General features: G+C 39.2%; 1 pseudogene across 1 annotated transcript; it reads left to right on the forward strand.

Moving 5' to 3' along the window:
* Positions 1-20,105: 20,105 nt before the first annotated feature.
* LOC309806326 (rRNA-processing protein FCF1 homolog) lies at positions 20,106-20,888 on the forward strand (annotated as a pseudogene). Its single transcript has one exon. The product of its transcript is annotated as an rRNA-processing protein FCF1 homolog (transcript).
* The last annotated feature ends 1,353 nt before the right edge of the window (positions 20,889-22,241 follow it).

Below are 22,241 nucleotides of genomic sequence, written 5' to 3' on the forward strand. Positions count from 1 at the left end.
ACTTGTATAAAAAAATACTTATTCAACAAATATTTCCAGTGTTTGCCAGAAATTTTGTCGTTCGTTAAGCTATGAATAACAAATATTTCTTGCCTTCAATTAGCTCCTGGTCTTATAAGGAAAACAGACACGCAAACAGACAGGAGTAAGTACAGGGCAAAAATAGAGATGTGCCCAAATTGCTAAAAGTGCATGGAATCATTCTGTCACAGTAGGTTGGGGAATGATTTGGAGGTGACACCAATCCTGCTGAGGGCTGCCATGTGGAGGGGGGTGGGTGTGGGGAGGGCAACAGAAGGGGGAGCTGAAGCATAAAGGCATATGCCTGGAAGGTAGACATTTGCAGGCAAATTCCATGAGGGATCAATTCTTTTCTAAGTGTGCATTTTTAGATGAGACGGTCAGTAGTGTCTTTCTGGAAGTAGAGAAACCATACATGTATGCAAAGCTGTTCAGCTTGCAATGCAGTGTACATGGAACCATTCAAGAGTTCTCCAACTAGGACTTTTCCTAAAAGGGTTATTTTAGGGAGGCTTAAACAAAGACAGAACATAAAATTTACTAAACAGTTAAATCATTAATTTGACATACTTTGTCCTGCTCTCTTTCTTTCACTGCTCTACCAGCTCTGTCACTCTTACCCCAGCCTCCTCTTTCTTCAGTATTGGTCTTCTCAGCTCCCTCTTCTTTTTCACTCTTTCCCTCCAGAAAATTTCATTGATTTATGTCTTATCTCTGAGCTTAAATTGATTCCTGTGCCACCTCTACAGGGAAATTTGATTTTATCTTCAAATCTTATTTCAAGATTTTATAGATACCCTGTCAATAAAGAGATATATTTTAGAAATATTGGTATCATATTAATTATCGCATCAAATAATTAAATCAATGAGATAGAGTGTCACACTTTATCTGTTTATAGCAATGTTTCTCAAGATACATAAAAAGAGGATTGAGATCAACATTATCTGCAAATCTCTCAAAATATATATTTTTTAATTCGTGAAAAATTTCATGCCCCTTCTGAGGTAAAGGAATCGCTTTGAATGTCTGTTCATTCTCAGAGAACCTCCAGTGTGCAGCCTCAAAATGTTAATACAACAGTATAGAAATATCTACCCCAGTATCAGTTATAGAAAGCAACCTCATTTTGTAACTATGGTTTCCTTTATAGAGATCACAGATAAAATATTCAGTATGCAACACACATCATTTTTTGATTTATCAGTCTAGGTGCAATTATCAGTAAAATTTATATTGCTTAGAAATAGTTTCTAATCTTTTTACTAATTATTGTTTATAATTACTTACAAAAAGGAGGAATTTTGTTTTGGCCTTGTAACTAACTACCCAGAGCTTTAGTACCCATTACTCTATTTCTGAGTCACATAGTTCAAAACAGTTATTGGGAAACCCCATGATTTAATTTAGACAGCGTTTAAATGTTTTAAAATATTGTTAAATCAGTCTGACACAAATAAATCAATAAAATAAAATAAATAAATAAAAGACCATACCCAGTACCACGATTTACTAATATTTTCAAGGTTGTGGGCAGGCAAGGGGCATAAGCAAAGCAGGGAATGCTCTGGAACATTGAGAGCACCTCCCTAGGTCCTTCCTTCTCCCAATGGAAAAGCCCTCTGACCCAAAGTAATGGATGAGGTATCTAAGAAAGTTTGCAAGGCACTTTAGATTGCCATACATAGATGTTGTGTGTCCTAGATAGTTATAGCATATGTTACATTTCACAGGAAGCCATGCTTCATAAAGCCAGATTCTAGCTTTATTCATCAATATGTCAATCCTAAACTATGGGAATTCTGCTAAAAAAGATTCCATACATAAGCAGTCTCTTATGAATAGCATTAGTCTATTTTCCAGGAGGCCCAATCACCATGTTTACAAAATTAGACCAGGTCTTCGCTAGACTTTTTCTTTCCTAGGTGACTCTCCACTTACCAGAACAGGAGAGAATGAATCATAGGCATCTGTTTGAAATCTTTTCTTCCCAATCCCTGCTAGGTGATTTGAAAAGGAGTTGTGGAGTGCCCTGACTGTTGTTTTCAAATTCGGTTCCAGTACACTCCTGTTTAGTCAGTTAGTTTGTAAATATCACCAAACCTGTGTTCAGTTATCAATAGTATAAACTTTTCATACTCAAATCACATATGGAATCAAGTAAGAGTCAAAAATCTATTTATTTTCAAACCAGCATTACTTAAATAATTTCTACTGCACAAAATACTTCTGAGTAAATATTTTAATTTGTTAGAACATTGCACTATTTTATGATTGCTTTTATTGTTGTTTAAGGACTTATGATACAGACTCAATGAGTTGGGAAGAAATATCAGTTCTAAATGTTTGCCTATTAATTAAGAAAAGCACTATTCAGTTCTAAATGTTTGCCTAGTAATTAGGAAAAGCACTTAAAATTTTTTTTCATCTCTGTTTTTTCACGTTTGGAAGGTACAGTGAGCTTTTGTAGAGTAATGAAGATGAAGCTGATAAAAGGATACCTAAAGGGCTTATGTAAACTTCAAATATAAGTTATAAATATCTTGAAATCTAGATAAATAAAATGAAGAGCTAAATAACCTCAATAACATCATATCATTAAGCAAAAGTGTGAAGTGTTAGGACGATCTTGGAAACAGAATAAAAGTTTGTAAATTTGGCAGTAATTTGGTTATGTAGAGTATGGGTAAGAAAAGAGGATTAGAACTTTATTTTTTATTGCATCCAGTAACTGTGATATGTTGAAAAGATAAATGATCATTCATTTTGCTGAATCACTGAATAATCACTAAATAGGTGATTGTAGATATATCTTGTTTATAGAATTGAAATGGTTTTCTTGGGAAACATCAGTCATTTATATTTTTGGCATGTATCACTCAAAAGTTTTTCAGAAAGAATAAACATACTTGGTTTGTTATCTGGCCTTTCACAATTCAGAATTACTTCATTTTTAAGAAATCCTACTTCCCTAAGATGGTACTTAAAACTATTTATATACCTAAGAATGCTTAGCAAATATTTGTTCATGATCCTGTGGTCTACAAATAATGACGAAAGACATCAAGTATTCGTTTTTTAATTATTCTGAAATTTTTAACTCTTTATGTTGGAATAAAAACAATAGTAAAATGAACTTCCAATGTTCCTGTCATGTAGCTACAATATTTATCAACTTATGGAAGACCCTGTTTTGTAAGTACCCTCACCTTTATCATATTGAAGTAAATGCCAGGCATCATATCATTTAATCTATAAATGTTAATATTTATCTCTAAAAGATAAAAACTTATTTTTAAAAGTTATAAGTATATCGTAGAATGGGTTACTGATCTCATGTTTTCACTTCTACTTTATTATAGAATTACCCATTTATGACCTTTACCATGTGGCTTTACAGTTCCACCTCTGTGGACAGAGTTTGTGTCTTTACCTTTAGATGTTGAACTTGACCATGAAAATAGCTTGAAATGTTAGTGCTCATGACACCAGCAAAGACTGCATAGTGCTGTGTGATTAAGTCTGACCTCTGTGGTCCTGTCATCTGTCTTTAAAAGAACATGAGATCTAGGGAGACTGAGAAACTCATGGGACACATTTGAACACAAGCCCATAGCTTGAGGCAGAATTGTCCAGACAATGCACAAATACTGGGGAAAGAGAAAGAAATATGTGTTGAAATTTGAGATTTAGATGCAATTATTGCATCTAAAATTATTTAACAGTATTTTTTTACTATCATTGAATATCAAATATCCAGTTTTAAAATTTCCAATTCTGTCAAAAAATGTGATATATATCATAAGGTGTATAATGTATACATATACACAATAAGTATATAATGTGTATATGTGTGTGTATACACACATATATATACACACATGTATATATATATATAATATAGTGTATGTGTGTAAAACAAATTCTTTTTTACTTTTAAAATTAAAATTACACATTGTAATTGATTAATGTCTCTAAAATCTGTAGGCATCTTCTCTGTATCTTTTATTATAATTTATTTGTTGAATAAATTAGGTTGCTCATTCTGTAGATTTTCCTGTGGTCTGAATCTTGCCAACTACATCCTTGTGAATGCCATTTAACGTGTTTCTCTGATTACTGAGTTTCTTATAAATTGGATTTTGAATCTGGAGCCTTAATCACTTTGCTGCTCACTTTTTACTTGGATGCTTTTGCAAGACTACTTCATAAATGCTGTTTTGTTCTTTCATCAAGAGGTCTGGTTCTCTCTATACTGTGATGATAGAGGCCCTTGATTATGAATGGATACATTCACTATTTCTTTGGAGAATTGAAATATGGTGATATCTAAGTCTAATATTCTTTCATTACTTATTAACTACAATACTTCTATAAAGAGGCGCATTACACATCTACTATATGGTTACCCAGGAGTAGCCAAATACATATAGAAGAGAAAGGATAAATGCTTGTTCTTTTCCTTTACCAGTTTTAAAAATAATGAGCTGGTTTCCTAGCATCCTCCAATATTGAGCTATAAGCTTTTTTTAAACTATTATTAGGAACTTGTAGATTTAAACTATGTGATATGTTTAAATTTATTATAGTTATATCCTTGTTTACGGCCAAATTGTCCCTCATTTGGCCACTGAGAAATTCCTCAAGTGGGCTCCTGAGTACTTTTGGTATGATTTTTTTTTTTTTTTAAGATTTTTTGTTTTTGATGTGGACCATTTTTTGGAAGTCTTTATTGAATTTGTTACCACATTGCTTCTGTTTTATGTTTTGATGTTTTGGCCGCGAGGCATGTGGGACCTTAGCTCCTCAACCAGGGATCGAACCTGCACTCCCTGCATTTGAAGGTGAAGTCCTAACCACTGGACCACCAGGGAAGTCCTGGTATGATTTTTTTATGTCTTTGATAGTTTCCTTGCTATGTGGTATGCCCATCTTGCACATTTCGTACCACCAGAATCAGCCATTTTCCCAAGGAACTCTCATTCTTTTTAGTGAGACATAATATTTCAACTGAGTGCTAAATGTGTATTTCTTCTAGGTTGCTTATTTTTTCAGAAATTTTCAGTGGACAATATTTTTAAGGTAAAATATAAAAAAATAAGATAAAATACATCACGAGTTTATACTGTCTTCTTTCTCCCATGCCACGAATCCTGATTCTTAATAACATGATAAAGTTAAATATCATATAATTTTCTTTTTTTCCAGCTTATACACAAGTCCCAGATTGTCAATACCAACACTACCACAAATAGTATGATTTCTAAAATCATTTTAAGATATATATTTTACTTTGTTATTTTTGTCCTTAAAATATACCTACTAAAGATGTATAATCTAGTACTACATTTTAACGTCAGTTTTGGAATAGTTTCTCTCAGCATAGTTATATCAACAACTGGATACACTTTTAGGTTCATTCTTTGCATTTTAGTATAAGCATATATGGTAAATAGTCTCGAAAGATGGCCTCCATCAGTTCTTTTCTTACTTGACAAATGTGGTACTCTCCTCTTGAGAGGTGGAATTTATTTCCCCACACCCTGAATCTGGGTTGGTCTTGTGGTGTTTTGACCAGCAAAGCTGATTTCTTGGAAATTCTGAGTCCTGGACTTAAGAGAACTGACAGCTTCTGCTTTCTGCTTTCTTCTTATAACTCAGCCATAAGGCTTGAGGAAGTTCAAGAAGCCTTGATGATAGACCCATCTGGGAAAGGTCAAGACCTCTGCTGAGAGTCTCAGCTAAGGCCCCTGCAAATGGCAAGCAACTATGTGAAAGGAGTTATTTTGGACTCTCCAGCTCTTCCAGCACCCCAGCTCTAGAACCTATTCTTCCTTGCTTTTCTGTAAAGTAAATTTTAAAATTGTCATATACTTCCTGAGATCTCCTGGCTTTGCCCTCTGACCCACCCATTCCTTATATAAGGAATCTTCTCTCTCCTTTATTCCCATTGACACTGTCCTCAATTTGGATTCAATGTCCAGAAGTTTCCCATTAGAGTAGGACTTCATCCTAGAAGACAGCTTCAGTTGATAAATTTAAAAAAAAAATTCATAGGACCATGGATTGTGCCAGCAACCCCACACCTGACTGTGGACCACTTGTGCTATATGCTGTATCAGAGAGACTTGGATAATAATAGTTTTGCTACCTAACAGCTATATGAATTTGCACAAGTTTCTTAGTATCACTAAATCTCAGCTTGCTTTTCTATAAAATGAGGAAAATAATGGTCTTTTGGGCACTTCCCTGATGATGCAGTGGTTAAGAATCCACCTGACAATGTAGGGGACAGGGGTTTGATCCCTGGCCCGGGAAGATCCCACATGCTACGGAGCATCAAAGCCCCCGTACCTAGAGCCTGTGCTCTGCAACAAGAGAAGCCACCGCAATGAGAAGCCCACTCACTGCAATGAAGAGTAGCCCCTGATCACCACAGCTAGAGAAAGCCCGCGTGCAGCAACGAAGACTCAACGCAGCCAATAAATAAATAAATAAATAAATAAATAAAATAAATGCCTTTTGCCCCATAGAGTTATTGTAATGGAGACAGTGCATGATGCACCTAATGCACTTAACACGGTGAATGACACATAATAAGCACTCTGAAACTTTCACAAAATTTATTAATTAGAAGTGATTTCAAATGTCTCTATGACATTTTAGTCTTAAAATCTAAGATTAAACCACACCTAGGAACAGTACGAAAAACGAAAGTAATTATTTTTCTTTCTTCATATGTTGACACATTGAACACTTTCATCAAAGAAGGCCAAGAATAGCAGAAGAAACATTCTAGGTAAAACAATAATTACCCATGTAGTTATTGCTATCACTGAGCACCTATGTTGTGTCTAGTATTATGCATACACTCACACATTTAATCCCTAATGCAATTTTTAAGTTAGGTATTACCACTTCCATCTCTATGAGGCATTAAAGAGGGATCTAATAAACAGCCCAGGGCTTCCCTCGTGGCGCAGTGGTAGAGAGTCCGCCTGCCGATGCAGGGGACATGGGTTCGTGCCCTGATCCGGGAAGATCCCACATGCCGCGAAGCGGCTGGACTGTGAGCCATGGCTGCTGAGCCTGTGTGTCCGGAGCCTGTGCTCCGCAATGGGAGAGGCCACAACAGTGAGAGGCCCGCGTAACGCAAAAAACAAAAAAAACAAAAAAAAACAAAAAACAGCCCAGGTTAATTAAGCACATGGAAATTTGATGTCCACCCAATATGACTCCAAAGGATTCCATGCTGTTCTTATACAAGCAACAGTGGAAGGAACTTAGCTTCAAGAAAAGGGAAACTCAGCCTAACACAGGGGAGAGGAATAGACATGGATGCTATTCACAAATATTTGAATAATTTCCATAAGGAAGAGAAACTATATTTAGTCTGTGATGCTTTCTAGGGCTGGACTTGTCCAGTGGTTAGAAGGGAATTGAGATTCAGTTCCAGACAAGAACCAACTTTCTTTCCTATGACTGTCTGAAAATTGGCTGCCTTGAAAAGTAATATATTCACCTTCACTGGCTATGCCCTGTGTTGTCCAAGGTACTATAAAGAGTGTGCATGTCTTACATAGGCCAGAAAAACCACTGGGTTTCCTCCTACTTGGAGATTCTATGACTGGAGGTACTGCTCCAAGCATAACAGAGTCCTAGAAAAAAAAATTAATCCTAACCTTCAGGCACCTGAGGTTAGTTTGGACAGTCATACAAAAAAAAAAAAATCACTCTCCTAAAAAGCTAAAAAGTATCCTATTTTATGTTCAAACTGCCAGTGATCTCCTATTCAGAGTTCCTCTACACCATTTAAAATTATACAGATGGGGGCTTCCCTGGTGGCGCAGTGGTTGAGAGTCCCCCTGCCGATGCAGGGGACATGGGGTCGTGCCCCGGTCCGGGAAGATCCCACATGCCGCGGAGCGGCTAGGCCCTTGAGCCATGGCCGCTGAGCCTGCGCATCCGGAGCCTGTGCTCCGCAACGGGAGAGGCCACAACAGTGAGAGGCCCACATACCGCAAAAAAGAAAAAAAAATTATACAGATGGACTATAAACTAACAGAGTGCTTACTATTTACAGGATCTAGTTGTTCAATTGTCCACCACATGTATTAAATCATTGATTCCTCTTAACAAACTCATAAGATAGGTATTAGTATCTTCATTATACAGATGAGGACACTAAGGCACATCAAGGGTAAATATCCTGCAAAGGGTTACTGAGTTAGTAACTGATGAAGAAAGGATTTGAACCTTAATAGTCTGACTCCAGAATCCATACTCCTGCCATGCACTGGAGGTGATGATGCTAATAAAAGAATTAATATTAGCTGCCAAGAGCCAAACATTTTCTGTTTACGGAGATAAATCCTATACTATGCTCATGATATCATTTTCTTCTTTAATCTTATCCACAACCCTAGTAGATACAGCTGAGGAGTCTATTTCATAGCATAGCTATGTATCTTGTCTCCACAAATGGTTGGTGGATGAAGGATTTGAGCCCAGGCATGCATAATTCCAAAACCCCTAACCTTAAATACTGTGCTCTCCATATAATTTTGGGCAGCTATGGTCTATGTGCCCCATGTCATTATTTTCTTTTGGTGTGGTCCAACTATACTTTGTTTTCTCTCTCCTAGGAAAACCTGCTTCAGATGTTCATTCATGCTGGTGTAATGAACTGGCAACCCCCAAGAAAATCAGCACGTATGAGATTGAGCAGTGACACTGCCTCATGGGATCACTCACACCACCCTCCTCTGGTTCTCTTTTAAGCAACTTTGTACCAATTACTGGGTGACATTACCTCTCAGGGAGAGTTATCCACATTAATTAGAGTTCAAAACTCTAACCTGAAAGGAAAACAAAGATGGTGTGAGATTTTAGGCATGAGTTAATTGCTTATTATATTTTCCTAAAACCATAGAATTTATAGCAGGTTAGCATTTAGACAATTTATTATATATAAATCTGGCTCTGACTACAGAATTCCTTTTCACTGCTATCTTAAGACGATATTTGTTAAATCTCTCTACTCATTTTTCCTTTTCAGCAACCTTTAGCAATCTGTTTTTAATAGCCAATGGTTGGTCAAGTTAATTTAAAGGTCCACTATCCTGATGTTGCACTTCATGAAAAACAGTAAAAGAAAATAGAGTTCTCATTTCTTTCCTAGGGTAATTCCAGAGACCAAGGTACTGATGAGTCCTTACAGAGACTGGTGGCCAACACAACTATCACCCCTGTGTCAGCCATGCTAAGCACATTAATAAGAGCTGATAAGGCTTTCTGTTTTACCTTTTAATATTTTTGTCTTTTACCAAAAACTGATGTTGAGTAATAATCGGTTGTCGACAAAATCTTTCTTCCTGATTTTCTTTGCTACATTAACTCTTCAAGGTCATGACTAATGATTTCCTCATGACCCTGAATTTCCTGGACTTGTATTCAGAGCAATTAAACAGGTAGTTCTACACATATCTTAGAATCTCAATGAATAAAACTGTGTCAGTTGACAGTGCCAAAGATTATGAATGAAATTTATAAGGAATATAAAAAATGTGAATATATAAACATATTTCTGCCATCTGTGTTCCTAGATGAAGTAACACCACAGGCAATTGTATTCAAAGTGGAATACAAATGAAATCTGAATTATATGATGTTTTAACAACAGATTTTCCTTCCTTTAAAATGCCTTACTCCAATATTAAAATTAATTTGCATTCTTTAAAAACAAACAGACTGGTGTAGGCAGCAGTTTATTATACTAGATGGGGATAAAAAATTGCCCCAGAATTTGTAATTTATCTTAAATAACACACACACACACACACACCCTCTTGTGAAAATCAAGAGTTGCTGTATTTCTTTTTCTTAGTTTTTATATCATATGTCTTAATTTCTACATCATTACATAAGTCCAAACCAAATCAGTTTTTTACATACATTAAAAACTCTACCTTTAGGCACCCCACGAAGAGAATACCTAACAGTGAATCATAGACATGGGGCTCAGATTCAAGACAGAAGAAGCTAAGTCACAATACTGAAGGAAAGCTGAGGGTCAGAGGAATCTAGGAAAGGTCAGAAACCAAAGGCAGGCACTTGACTATGAGTCAGGGAGCACTGTCACCTCTGTAAGTGCGCCAGCAATGAGAGAGCAGGAATAGGTCTGGGGCTTCCTATGCAGGGTCAGAAGGTATTTATTTCAAATTCTGACTCAGTCAGGTATACCTACAAAGCTAGGGGCAAGTGATTAAGTCTTTCTCAGGCTCATATTCCTCAAATTAAATAGGGATAATAACACACCTTTGCAGGTCATTGTGAAAATTAAGTGAGTAAATGAGTTCTAAGTGCCAGACATCATGGAAACTCATAATGGTTGTTTTCTCTTACTAAGATCAAAACAGAAGAAGCAAACTGAGTCCAAAGTGGGATAGTAACTTACACTTTAGCAAATTAGTGTGGGGATTTTACAATCTAGGTTATTCACAACCACTTTTGAGGGACTCAAAAGACTGAGTTGCCCAAAGTAGCTTGTGTTCCGCAGGAGAAGGATTCTGATAGTGAGGACAGGTGGAGGGTGACACCTATGAAGGGAATGGATATTACGGAGTATGGCTTATCTGTTCTGTATGTTGTTTTTACTAGCTGATGGACTGCTCACGATCCTACGAGGCAAGGTTGTTATGTCAAAAGTGATGTTCTAAGAGTAATCGACACGTTCAAAGTCAAGATAAAGGCAGAGCTGGAATTGAAAGAGTTATTCTCAAGGCATGCTGTACCATCTCCAACATGGATAACTATAATCCATAATCCATAACCCATTTTTATAAAATCATAGATCCACAAAAGTTTAGAAATGAAAGTTACAGTAATACTTATAATAATAATTCCAAAACCAATATAAATAACCAAAGGTAACATGTTTGATTAAAATATAAATAATTACTTTAAAACATAAAATATGAATAAATGAAAATTGTTTAAGATTTAAAAGAGCTAAAAAACGTAAATGTCTTCTAACTGCAAACTAATTAAGACTCTGCCGTAACTAAAACTATATTTTCACTTTTGTTCTGCTCTTGATGAACTCTTATTTGAAATCAGATACCAGGATTTCTGGATTTAAAGGAAAGTCTGAGTGAGAAAGGGGTTAATGGCTTTGCTGGTAGGAAATTCTTGGTCACTGACAGTTTAGTGACCTTATCAGAGCAAGTCTAGGTACAACTCCTGATATCTACTAACTTAATTAAGAGCAAAGCCTCTGCAGCTCTGCAGCAGCCCTGACTTCCTCTTATAGACAGAAACTTATCTTCAGCGCCAGCCCAGCCCAAGGCCCAGACCCATCTCCAACTTAAATCTATGCCCAGATCTAGTGCAGAACGAGGTACAATCCCACACCCAGACCCAGGGTTAGGCCTTGTTCCAGCCCCATCACTGCTCCCAGTCCCAGTTCCAGCCTCTTTCAGCACCAAGTCCAGCCTAAGACCCAGTCCCAGACCCAGGCTTAGGGACCTAGACTCAGACCCAAACTCAGACCCAGACCCAGACCCTGACCCAGGCCCAGACCCGGACCCAGACCCAGACCCAGACCTGGTCCCAGACCCAGGCCCAGACCCAGACCCAGACCCAGACCCAGGCCCAGCCCCTGACCCAGGCCCAGACCCGGACCCAGACCCAATCCCAGGCCCAGACCCTGACCCAGGCCCAGACCCGGACCCAGACCCAGTCCCAGGCCCAGACCCTGACCCAGGCCCTGACCCAGGCTTAGGCCCAGACCCTGACGCAGGCCCAGACCCTGACCCAGGCCCTGACCCAGGCTTAGGCCCAGACCCTGACGCAGGCCCAGACCCTGACCCAGGCCTGGACCTGGACCCAGACCCAGTCCCAGACCCAGACCCAGACCCAGGCCCAGACCCAGACCCGGCTCTGGACCCAGGCCCAGACCCAGGCCCAGACCCGGACCCAGACCCAGACCCAGACCCAGACCTAGACCCAGGCCCAGACGCAGGCCCAGACCCAGACCCTTCTACCCTTCTATTGCAAGACGATGATGACTTTGGTTGGGAACAGGTACACTAACAGGACTTATCTTCGAGGCTTGCACTCCCTCAGGCTTCATGGAAAACTCTCCTCCTCTGATCCAAGATTCCTACCAAATCTCTCTGTGGTCTGCATTTACGCCATCCAGAGCTTGGTGAGGCCGAGAGTAGGGCACAACATGCTGTCTCAGTCACCCTCGGTTTCCAAACTCTAGCTCCTTCCCCTCAGATAACACTCTTCCCACTCACTTATTAAACTTCATCTCCTTTCCTCTGGGAAAATACTCTTAGCAAGCTCCCCTCCCTCACCCCCAACTTTATCCTCAAGACTCCATGTTTAATATTCTCCAGAGGCTTAGCCTTTTGTAGCTCAGAAATCCTTTGTGATCTCAAAAAGCTTGGCTCATAAAAGGCTTGGATTTCAAAATGCCTGGCTCAGAGGAGTTTTAACATATCTCTTTCTCCTTCTCAGCTACACATATCCTCCCCTGAGAGGGTGAAAGCTGCTCATTTGACAGGTAGAAATCAGAGCAGCAACCAGAATATGTAGGAGGAAAAAAACAATGATCATTTTCCCTAAATCATATCCCACAACAAGAGGAGTAAAGCAGAGTATCAGGCAATTGGTAGCTAAAAAGTGTTAGTTTTAATCTTTAGTTCTATCTACTCCCCACCTTTTCCTCAGATTACTAAATAAGACATTTGCATTATTCCTAAGATCCTAATGTTTACAATAAGAGTTAAATGTCCATCTCCTTCTTATAGAACATAGTTCCAGGAAACTGGGAAGTTTTTTCTACTAGATGGCTGTATATCCTAATAACACCTCTAAAGCTTATAAACAAAGAAATTAAAAGCAGTATCAATGCAGGGGGGAAAAAATCAATGCACGTTCTAAATCCTTCAACTTAAAAATCACAGTAACCTCAACTCCTGCCACATTTCACAGTTTGTATGATCCATGAGTTAGCTGACTGCTACAAAGACCACTGCGTGCAAATAATATGGTCTCTTCTGAGATGTAGTCTATTTCCTTCTGTCTGCCAACATCATGTATTAATCAGTTTTAACCGGTCCTGTCTACAGTATTCTAAACCTGTGCGTGTGGCTGTCTGTCTCCTATAGTGCTACTCACTCCCAGCCATCATCCAGACACTAAAAACTGTATCTGGTTTGTATTAGGTAGGACAAAAACCAAGTTGCTATTACAAAGGGTTCAGACAACGCTGTTTGAAGCAAAAAGTAGTTTGCTTTCTTCTTATGTGGCCAGCAGGAAACAGGCAGGACAAATTAGGTAGGTGACTTTGCTCCATGAGACCAGGTTTCTTTTATCCCATCACTCTGCATCACTCTGCATTCCATGTAAGGTTTTTTTTTGTTTTGTTTTGCTTTTTGTTGTTTTTTGTTTGTTTGTTTGGCCACACCAGCAGGGCTTGTGGGATCTTAGTTCCCCGACCAGGGATTGAACCCGGGCCATGGGCTGTGTCAGTGATAGTGCCAAGTCCTAACCACTGGACCATCAAGGAATTCCTTTCCTGTAATTTTATCTGTATCCACATGGACAAATATCATTCATACCCTCCACATCCATGTTATAATTTACAGGAAGGAAAGAATGAAGAGTGCAAAAATTTTCCTTTTTAAGGACACAAAGCACACATCATTTCCACTCCTTTTCATTGGCAAGAATTTACTCCCATCCTCAAGCTTGCCTACAAGAGAGGATGAGAGCTGGAGTCTCTAGTTGGTAGTCAAGGATCCAGCTAAAACTCAAGATGTTCTATTAGCAAAAGAAATAAGGGGAGAATTGCTATAGTGGGGCAAAAAGTACCTCTGGCACCAGATGTTGGTATTAGTAACTGAAGCCCAAAGGTGTTGTTTCTGCTCCAGTCATCAAGAAAAACTCTTTGATCAGAGGAAACTCTAGTGTTTTTCAACCTTGGTACTATTAACATTTTGGAGCAGGTGGAGGGTGGAGAATAGAGCCGTTCTAGGCATTGTAGGATGTTTAACAGCATCCCAGGCCTCTGACCACTAGATATTAGTAGCATACCTTACTCCCAGTTGTAACAAACAAAAATGTCTCCAGGCATCACCAAACATCCCCTGGGGGACAAACTAGTCCTGCTTGAGAACCACTACTCTACCCATAAGGTAACATCTCAAAGTGTCTCTTCTTTTTTTTTTTTGCGGTACGCGGGCCTCTCACTGTTGTGGCCTCTCCCGTTGCGGAGCACAGGCTCCGGACGCGCAGGCTCAGCGGCCATGGCTCATGGGCCCAGCCGCTCCGTGGCATGTGGGATCTTCCCGGACCAGGGCACGAACCCGTGTCCCCTGCATCAGCAGGCGGACTCTCAACCCCTGCGCCACCAGGGAAACACAGAGTGTCTCTTCTTTTAAGGTATATTCCCTTTGTTTTCATCAAATAAGCTATCCCTGAGATAGGGCTATCTATCCATTAGTTCCAATGAGACTAATCCTAGTTCCCCATCATTTTCACTCTTGACAAATACCTATTAAGCACACTATATACTAAATAACAGACCCCATGCTGGTTGATGGGAAAATATAAAGATGAATTAGGAACTTATGTCCTCAGAGCTTCATAGTCTCATAAGGAAGATAATACGTGTAAAATGGCATATGGGCTATAAGGTATATAATAGGAATAATACATGATAGGAATTGTTACCAACCCTTCCGAGTCGTCCCTAACAAGGGTCCTCCGTCAATAGAACGAGGGTAAATTTGGCTCAGAAGCAAAGGAAAGCTTTATTCTTTGATTAAAGAACGGAGAGGCGCGAGCCAGAGATACACAGTCCACGCTCTCCCGGACCGGCTGTGCGCGGGGCTGCTTCGCGGGAATCTCGTCAGCAGGGGGAAGGGGTGGGGCTCGCGCCAGGCGAGTGCGCGCGCCTGCGCAGCTCACGCTCCAGAGTGCCGTGTCGGGCGTAGGGTCTCTGCACACGGCGCGCTGCCACCTTCTTAAGCTGAGTGTCCTGTGGAGCGCTTCTGCCTGCAGGTTGACGGCCTGATGAGCTGAAGTGTCAGGCGCAGCCCTTTCGCACTAGGAACTCTGGCATGAAATCCCAGGGGGCGAGGCCTCTGCGCAGCACCCTATGAGCAAGTGAAACCAAAGGAGGCACAAAGGAAAAGAAAAAAAAAGGTTAGACTTTATTTTATTACCCAGATTCTGTTATTATCTCCTGGGAATTGTTAATGGGCTTTGCCAGGGACAAATGTGAGACATGCCCCTCATATTACCCACGTCTTTCAAGTGTGCCTGCTCCCCTATGTAGCTGAGTTGACAGTTTTTATTTTATTTGCCGTCAGGATGACTGAGTTATCACCTGAACCTTCGGTTTTCCCCACATTTTAAAAATTATTATTATTATTATTATTATTATTATTTTTTTTTTTTTGCGGTACGTGGGCCTCCCACCACCGCGGCCCCTCCTGTTGCGGAGCACAGGCTCCTGACGCGCAGGCTCAGCGGCCACGGCTCACGGGCCCAGCCGCTTCGCGGCACGTGGGGTCCTCCCGGACCGGGGCACAAACCCGCGCCCCCTGCACCGGCAGGCGGACCCCCAACCACTGCGCCCCCAGGGAAGCCCCCCCCACATTTTGACCTTAAGAAGTCCTTCCATAACTTTCAGAGGTTGGTCTCGTTACCCCAGGTGTTCCCTAGTTACTTCCATTAGGTATTGACTAGAAAAGGAAAACGGTGTGGTTGTCTGACGAGCTACTTAAGACCACAGTACTTCATATTTTAGTCTGGGGTCATTTGGTTGCAAGTAACAGAGATTCACATAAAATACCTTAGGCAAAATTGAGAAACTTATTGAAAGGGTGTAGAGTTATTTCATGAACCCTAGAGGAAGAGCGTTCAGACTCGATGAGAGACCAGTCTAGTGCTTTATCTATAAAGACTGGGAGAAGACTCGTTTTGCCAGCTTTCGCTGAGTTAGGCAGGAGTAAATCTAGTGTTGATCTTTAAATTGTGGAGATGATATGTATCTATTTACTTTATCTTTGAGACTCGAGTTGTAATTATAAGACAACATGAAAATTGCCACAAAACATCATGGTTTACTTGTCTGTCTCATACTGATCTTTAAACTCTGAAATAAAATCTTTCACTTAGTAGCAGGCTAAGTTTTGTAACTGGCTATGCAAATGTTAACTACTGTAAGAAACGTCCATTTTTCCATTTTCTTTCCTGTCTCTTTAAAAACTCTAATCAGGGTGCTTCCACTGATTTTACTTATCTTGTCAGATGAGTGAGTGAGGCCAGTAAAGAAATTACAAAAACCAAAGTATAATTATTAAAGATCTACTCTCTTCTAGGTATCCCGATTTCTGAGTTCTTCTCTCCTATCCTTGATATTTATACCTTAGAGAATTATACTTTGGAGAAATAGTGGACATGAAATTCTTTCTTTCCTCGGTACCCCACTCACCCTTAATAAGTCTGCTCTAGCCCTGTGATTAGAGAGTCTGCTCCCAGAGAAACTTCTAAACGGGCAAGGCCCCCATAACCCCATATCCTTGGCCACAGCAGATAGAACTGGGGTTTAATATCTGACCCAATCAATTGCTGTCTCAAAGGAAGTTCTTGGAGTAAAGACCAAATAAGGACAATAATAGCATGACAAAATTTTTTATTATGTGATCAGCAAAAGAAGAGAATATCAGTCTACAGGACAGAGTGCAGTAAGAGAGTTCTTAGGAGACCAGACATGTGTCCCTGGAAGTTCAAATGCATATGTGAGTGTAATGACCTAAGCTGTTTCTTACCCAAAAGTTGAAAAACTTGCTAAATTAGTCCATGTTGACAAAGATATTGAAAGAAGCAACAGCAGTGTAGCCTTTATTAGCCTGGCAAGGACATGCAAGTTTGCCATCAGTCAAGGGACATTAGGTTTGAGCCATTTACCAGTCCCCAATCCAGAGGCTATCATCTAGGTAAGAAGAACCCAGGGGCAAGTTGGATCTGTGAAGTCATTGGAAAAAGTCATCTAGAAAGCACATGACCCACACCAGACAACTCTACAGCGAGGACACTCCCTATAGGTCCTCTAAAGAATTTGTACTTGTGGCCATGCAGGATATCAAAGACAAGGGACTGAAGCAAGAATGAGTTACGTGAAAGATTATTGCTTCTTTCTTTTAATCCCATATCTCCACAATCTGATTTTAGAGAAATATGAAGCAGAAGAGGGAAGAGAGTACAATCATAAGGCAGGAAAGGCTTTGAATTAGAATTTTCAGTGGAATTTTAACTTAGATTGGTCTAAACTTTTTAATGTTAAAAAGTGATTATTACTGTGATAATATGTTCTAATAACAGAATATGGCCATAGCTACCCACATGATTTTTGAGACTGACAGATGTCAGAAGACCCAAAGAAGTAATTTCGGACATGTCCCAGCTAGTGTTTCTAAATGAGAGGAGCCTGAAACCTGAGTTCAGACAATTTTGACTTCAGTGACTCCTTAGAATGCATGCAGTAGAAGGAGAGAATAGGAAAGCTACCTGATAGGAATGCGATATTCTCTAAGAGTGAGATTGGGTTGTTGCAAAGGGGTACAAAATAGAACATAATTATTATAAGACACATTACCATTTAAGGAAAATGGTTAAAAAGCCATCAGACCATGTTAAAGACCTTGTAACCATTACAGAACTGAGTTTTGGAATCCAAATGTCTTCAGAAATCTAGAAAGGTTAAAAATAGATATTGATGGTCATATACTAAACCAATGGACAAAATCTGACCAATATACCTTGATGTTAATACACCCTAGGATTACTGGTGGAGACAGTGGTTCTCACTGTTAGATTTAAAGAATGGCTATTGTTTATGACGGTGAAGGAGATGAGAAAAATTTAGGATTCATTTGTCCAGAGGAAATTTTTTACAGTCTGAAACAGTGCATCAAGATTTCTCCAGATATCATTTACCTACCAGTGACTGGTGTGGGATGGTATTTGAAGGTGTTGGAATATTTAGGTAGTATAATTGTATTTGGAAAGACTTCAGGAGGAAAAATCTGAATCCTTAGAGTGTTATACTATCTCAAGGAAGCTGAATAGAAAATATTTCCTAAGAAGTATTAGTTCTGATGTGACCATGACTCTGTTAATTATATAGCAGACATAGTTTCTCATCAGGGGAAATCTTGTCCTTATCTACTACCCTCCTCCCAGTTGATGTAGAGAAGTGACAATGCTTTGGAAGTTCAGCTGGTGTTTAGGAATGTCAATCAAAGATTCCACCTGGGGGCTTCTCTGGTGGCGCAGTGGTTGAGAGTCCGCCTGCCGATTCAGGGGACACAGGTTCGTGCCCCAGTCCGGGAAGATCCCACATGCCACGGAGCGGCTGGGCCCACTGAGCCTGCGCGTCTGGAGCCTGTGCTCCGCAACGGGAGAGGCCGCAACGGTGAGAGGCCCGTGTACCGCAAAAAAAAAAAAAAAAAAAAAAAAAAAAAAAGATTCCACCTGGATCCTGCATCTCTCACTGATTTGATTTGTGAGCATTTGGTTAGCACCAAGCTCCCTCCCATCTGTAAGCTAATGCCCATGGCAGCTGTGGGAGAGAAAGGGCTGACACTACCACCACCTGGAGCAGGTATTCTAAACTCTAGACCAGTGTTTCTGAACCATGTCTGATTATGAGAACCACCTGGGGAGATTTTTTAAAATTCAGAAATTCTGATTCAGGTAATCTGTTTTTCCTTTAAAAATCTCTCCTTGTGAATTTAATATTTTGCAAGGGTTGAGAACCACTGTTTGGTTTTGTTAAGGTAACATTGGTTTATAGCATTATATGTTTCTTGTATACAACATTATATTTTGACTTCTATATACACTGCAGCATGTCCATCACTGTAAGTTTGGTTTCCACTCATTACCATATGGTTGACTCCCTTTACCCATTTTACCCTTCCCCCACCCCCTTCCCCTCTGGTAACCACTAATCTGTTCTCTGTATCTATGTATTTTCTGTTTGGTTTGTTCATTTATTTTGTTTTCTTTTTTTTACATTCCATGTATGAGTGAAATCATACGGTACTTGACTTATTTTACTTAGCATATTAATGCCCTCAAGGTCCATCCATGTTGTTGCAGATAGCAAGATTTCATCTTTTTATGGCTGAGTAGTAGTATTCCATTGTATGTATATATGCCACATCTTTATCCATTCATCCATTTATGGGCACTTAGATTGTTTCCATATCTTGAGTATTGTAAATAATGTTGCAATGAACATAGGGGTGCATATATCTTTCCAATTAGTGTTTTTGTACTGTTTGGATAAATATCCAGAAATGAAATAGCTGGATCATTTAGTACTTCTAGTCTTAATTTTTTGAGGAATCTCCATTGATATAAGTGGGGTGTTAAAAGTTCTAACTGTAGTTGTGTTCCTGTCGATTTCTCCCTTTGGGTCTGTTAATAATTGCTTTAAATATTTTGGTGCTGTTATATTAGCTGCATATATATTAATAACTGTTATGTCTTGATGAATTGTCCTGTTTATCACTCTATAATGTCCATCTTTGTCTCTTGTTACCTTTTTTGATTGAAGTTTATTTTGTTGGATGGGTGTGGCTATACCCACTTTCTTTTGGCTGTCATTTGTTTGGAGTATCATCTTCCCTCCCTTCACTTGGAGCTTCAGTTTGTCTTTAGAGCTGGATGAGTCGCCTAGATATAGCATATAGTTGGGTCTTGTTTTTAATCCATCCATCCACTCTATTTCTTTTGACTGGTGAATTCAACCCATTTACATTTAGGGGGATTACTGATAAATGAGGACTTAGTACTGCTATTTTGTCTTTTGTTTTCTGGTTCTTTTATATCTCCATTGTTTCTTTTTCCTTGTGTTTATGTCTGCCATTTTAGTCTGGCAGTTTCTATGATGTTTTTCTCAGTGTTCTCTTTTTTTATATTTCGTGTCTCTGCTCTAGATTTATGTTTCGTGGTTACCGTGAGGTTTGTATAAAATGTGTCATAGGTAGAGAAACAACAGTGTGGCGTGAACATGGGGAAGCAAAAGAAAACACGGAAGTATGCAACCATGAAGCGAATGCTTAGTCTCAGAGATCAGAGGCTTAAAGAAAGGGATAGATTAAAACTGAAAAAGAAAGAAATGAAAGATCCCAGTGCACTCAAGGAAAGAGAAGTCCCCCAACACCCTTCCTGCTTATTCTTCCAATATAGCACACAGCTGGGCCCACCTTACCACATCCTGGTTGATACCAACTTTATCAACTTTTCCATTAAAGCCAAACTGGACTTAGTGCAGTCAATGATGGACTGGCTGTATGCCAAGTGTATCCCTTGTATAACTGACTGTGTAATGGCTGAAGTTGAGAAATTGGGGCAGAAGTATTGAGTGGCTCTAAGAATTGCCAAGGATCCAAGATTTGAACGATTACCATGCACACACAAAGGAACCTATGCAGTTGACTGCTTAGTACAAAGAGTAACTCAGCACAAGTGTTACATTGTGGCCACAGTTGACCAGGACCTTAAACAAAGAATCCGGAAGATCCCTGGAGTTCCCATCATGTACATTTCTAACCATAGGTACAACACTGAGCAGTTGCCAGATGATTATGGGGCCCCTCGGTTCTAATTCTTAAAAGACAAATTTCCTCTGCCTTCCTTTGACCAACTTTATCTTTTGCCAGTTCATTAAACATGCTATAGCATGAATTATTATTCCACTCACCCATATGCTCTGTAATGAGCTGAGTATGGTTAAATATACTCACTTTTTAATGTTGTTTTGAAAATTATATTTTGTGTCATTTTAAAATCTGTTGCATCTTTTTATAAATCAAATAATTGCTCACATAAAAGAAAATGTTTCATAGGTAAAATAGTCCTTTTTCTCCTGATAGTGTCTTATCTTCATTTGCCTACATGGCCTCCATCCTTTTCCTATTCCCCTTTTATGTTTTTATTGTCTCAAATAACCTCTTTTTATGTTGTGAGTTTGCTACCAAATAGAAGTAGCTAATGTTAATTTATACTGCTTTTTTCTCTTTAACCTTTATGCTATAATTAAATGTTTAACAACCTATTCTGATACAGAGTAGCAGTTTTTTGATTCTGTCTATTTATCACATTACTCAGAGTTTTCTGTGCTTTGCCCTTTTTTTCCTGGAAGAAGAGTTCCTTTCTACATTTCTTGTTAGGTCTAGTGGTGATGAACTCCCTCAGCTATTGTTTGTCTGGGAAAGCCTTTATTTCTCCTTCATATCTGAAGCCTAACTTTGCTGGATAGAGTACTCTTGGCTGATATTTTTTACCTTTTGATATTTTGAATATGTCATTCCACTCTCTCCTGGCCTATAGAGTTTCTGCTAAAAATTTTGTTGATAGACTAATGGGGGTTCCTTTGGGGGTTACTGTCTTTTTTCCCCTGGTTGCCTTAAAAATATTTTGTCATTGAATTTTGATAGTTTAATATAATGTATCTTGGAGAATGTGTTTTTGCATTGAGGTACTTAGGTGTTCTCTTAACATCATGACCTGTATATCCAGTTTCTTCTCCAAGTTTTGGAAGATCTCAGCTATTATTTCTTTAAATAAGCTTTCTGTCCCCTCCTTCATCTCTTCTCCTCCTGGGATAACTATTATCCCTATGTTGCCTTTTCCAGTGAAGTCAGATTGTTCCTGTAGAATTTCTTAATTTATTTTTAGTTCTTAGTTCTCTCTCCTCTTCTACCTGAATTATTTCTAGATTTTTATCTTTGAGCTTGTTAATTCTCTCTTCCATATGGTCTGCTCTATTTTCAATGTTTTCTAATGCATTTTTCATCTCACTTTTTTTTAGTTCTTCCACTCCAGAATTTCTATGTGGTTCTTTTTTTTTTTTTTCTTTTTTTTTTTTTTGCAGATAGCATTTTTAATTTACAGAGGGGTTTGCCTACTTTCACTTTTTTTTTTTAAAAAACATCTTTATTGGAGTATAATAGCTTTACAATGGTGTGTTAGTTTCTGCTTTATAACAAAGTAAATCAGCTATACATATACATATATCCCCATATCTCCTCCCTCTTGCGTCTCCCTCCCACCCTCCCTATCCCACCCCTCTGGGTGATCACAAAGCATTGAGCTGATCTCCCTGTGCTATGTGGCTGCTTCCCACT

Source organism: Mesoplodon mirus, assembly GCF_964341445.2.
Source record: "Mesoplodon mirus genome assembly, chromosome: 6".
NCBI classification, from domain to species: domain Eukaryota; kingdom Metazoa; phylum Chordata; class Mammalia; order Artiodactyla; family Ziphiidae; genus Mesoplodon; species Mesoplodon mirus.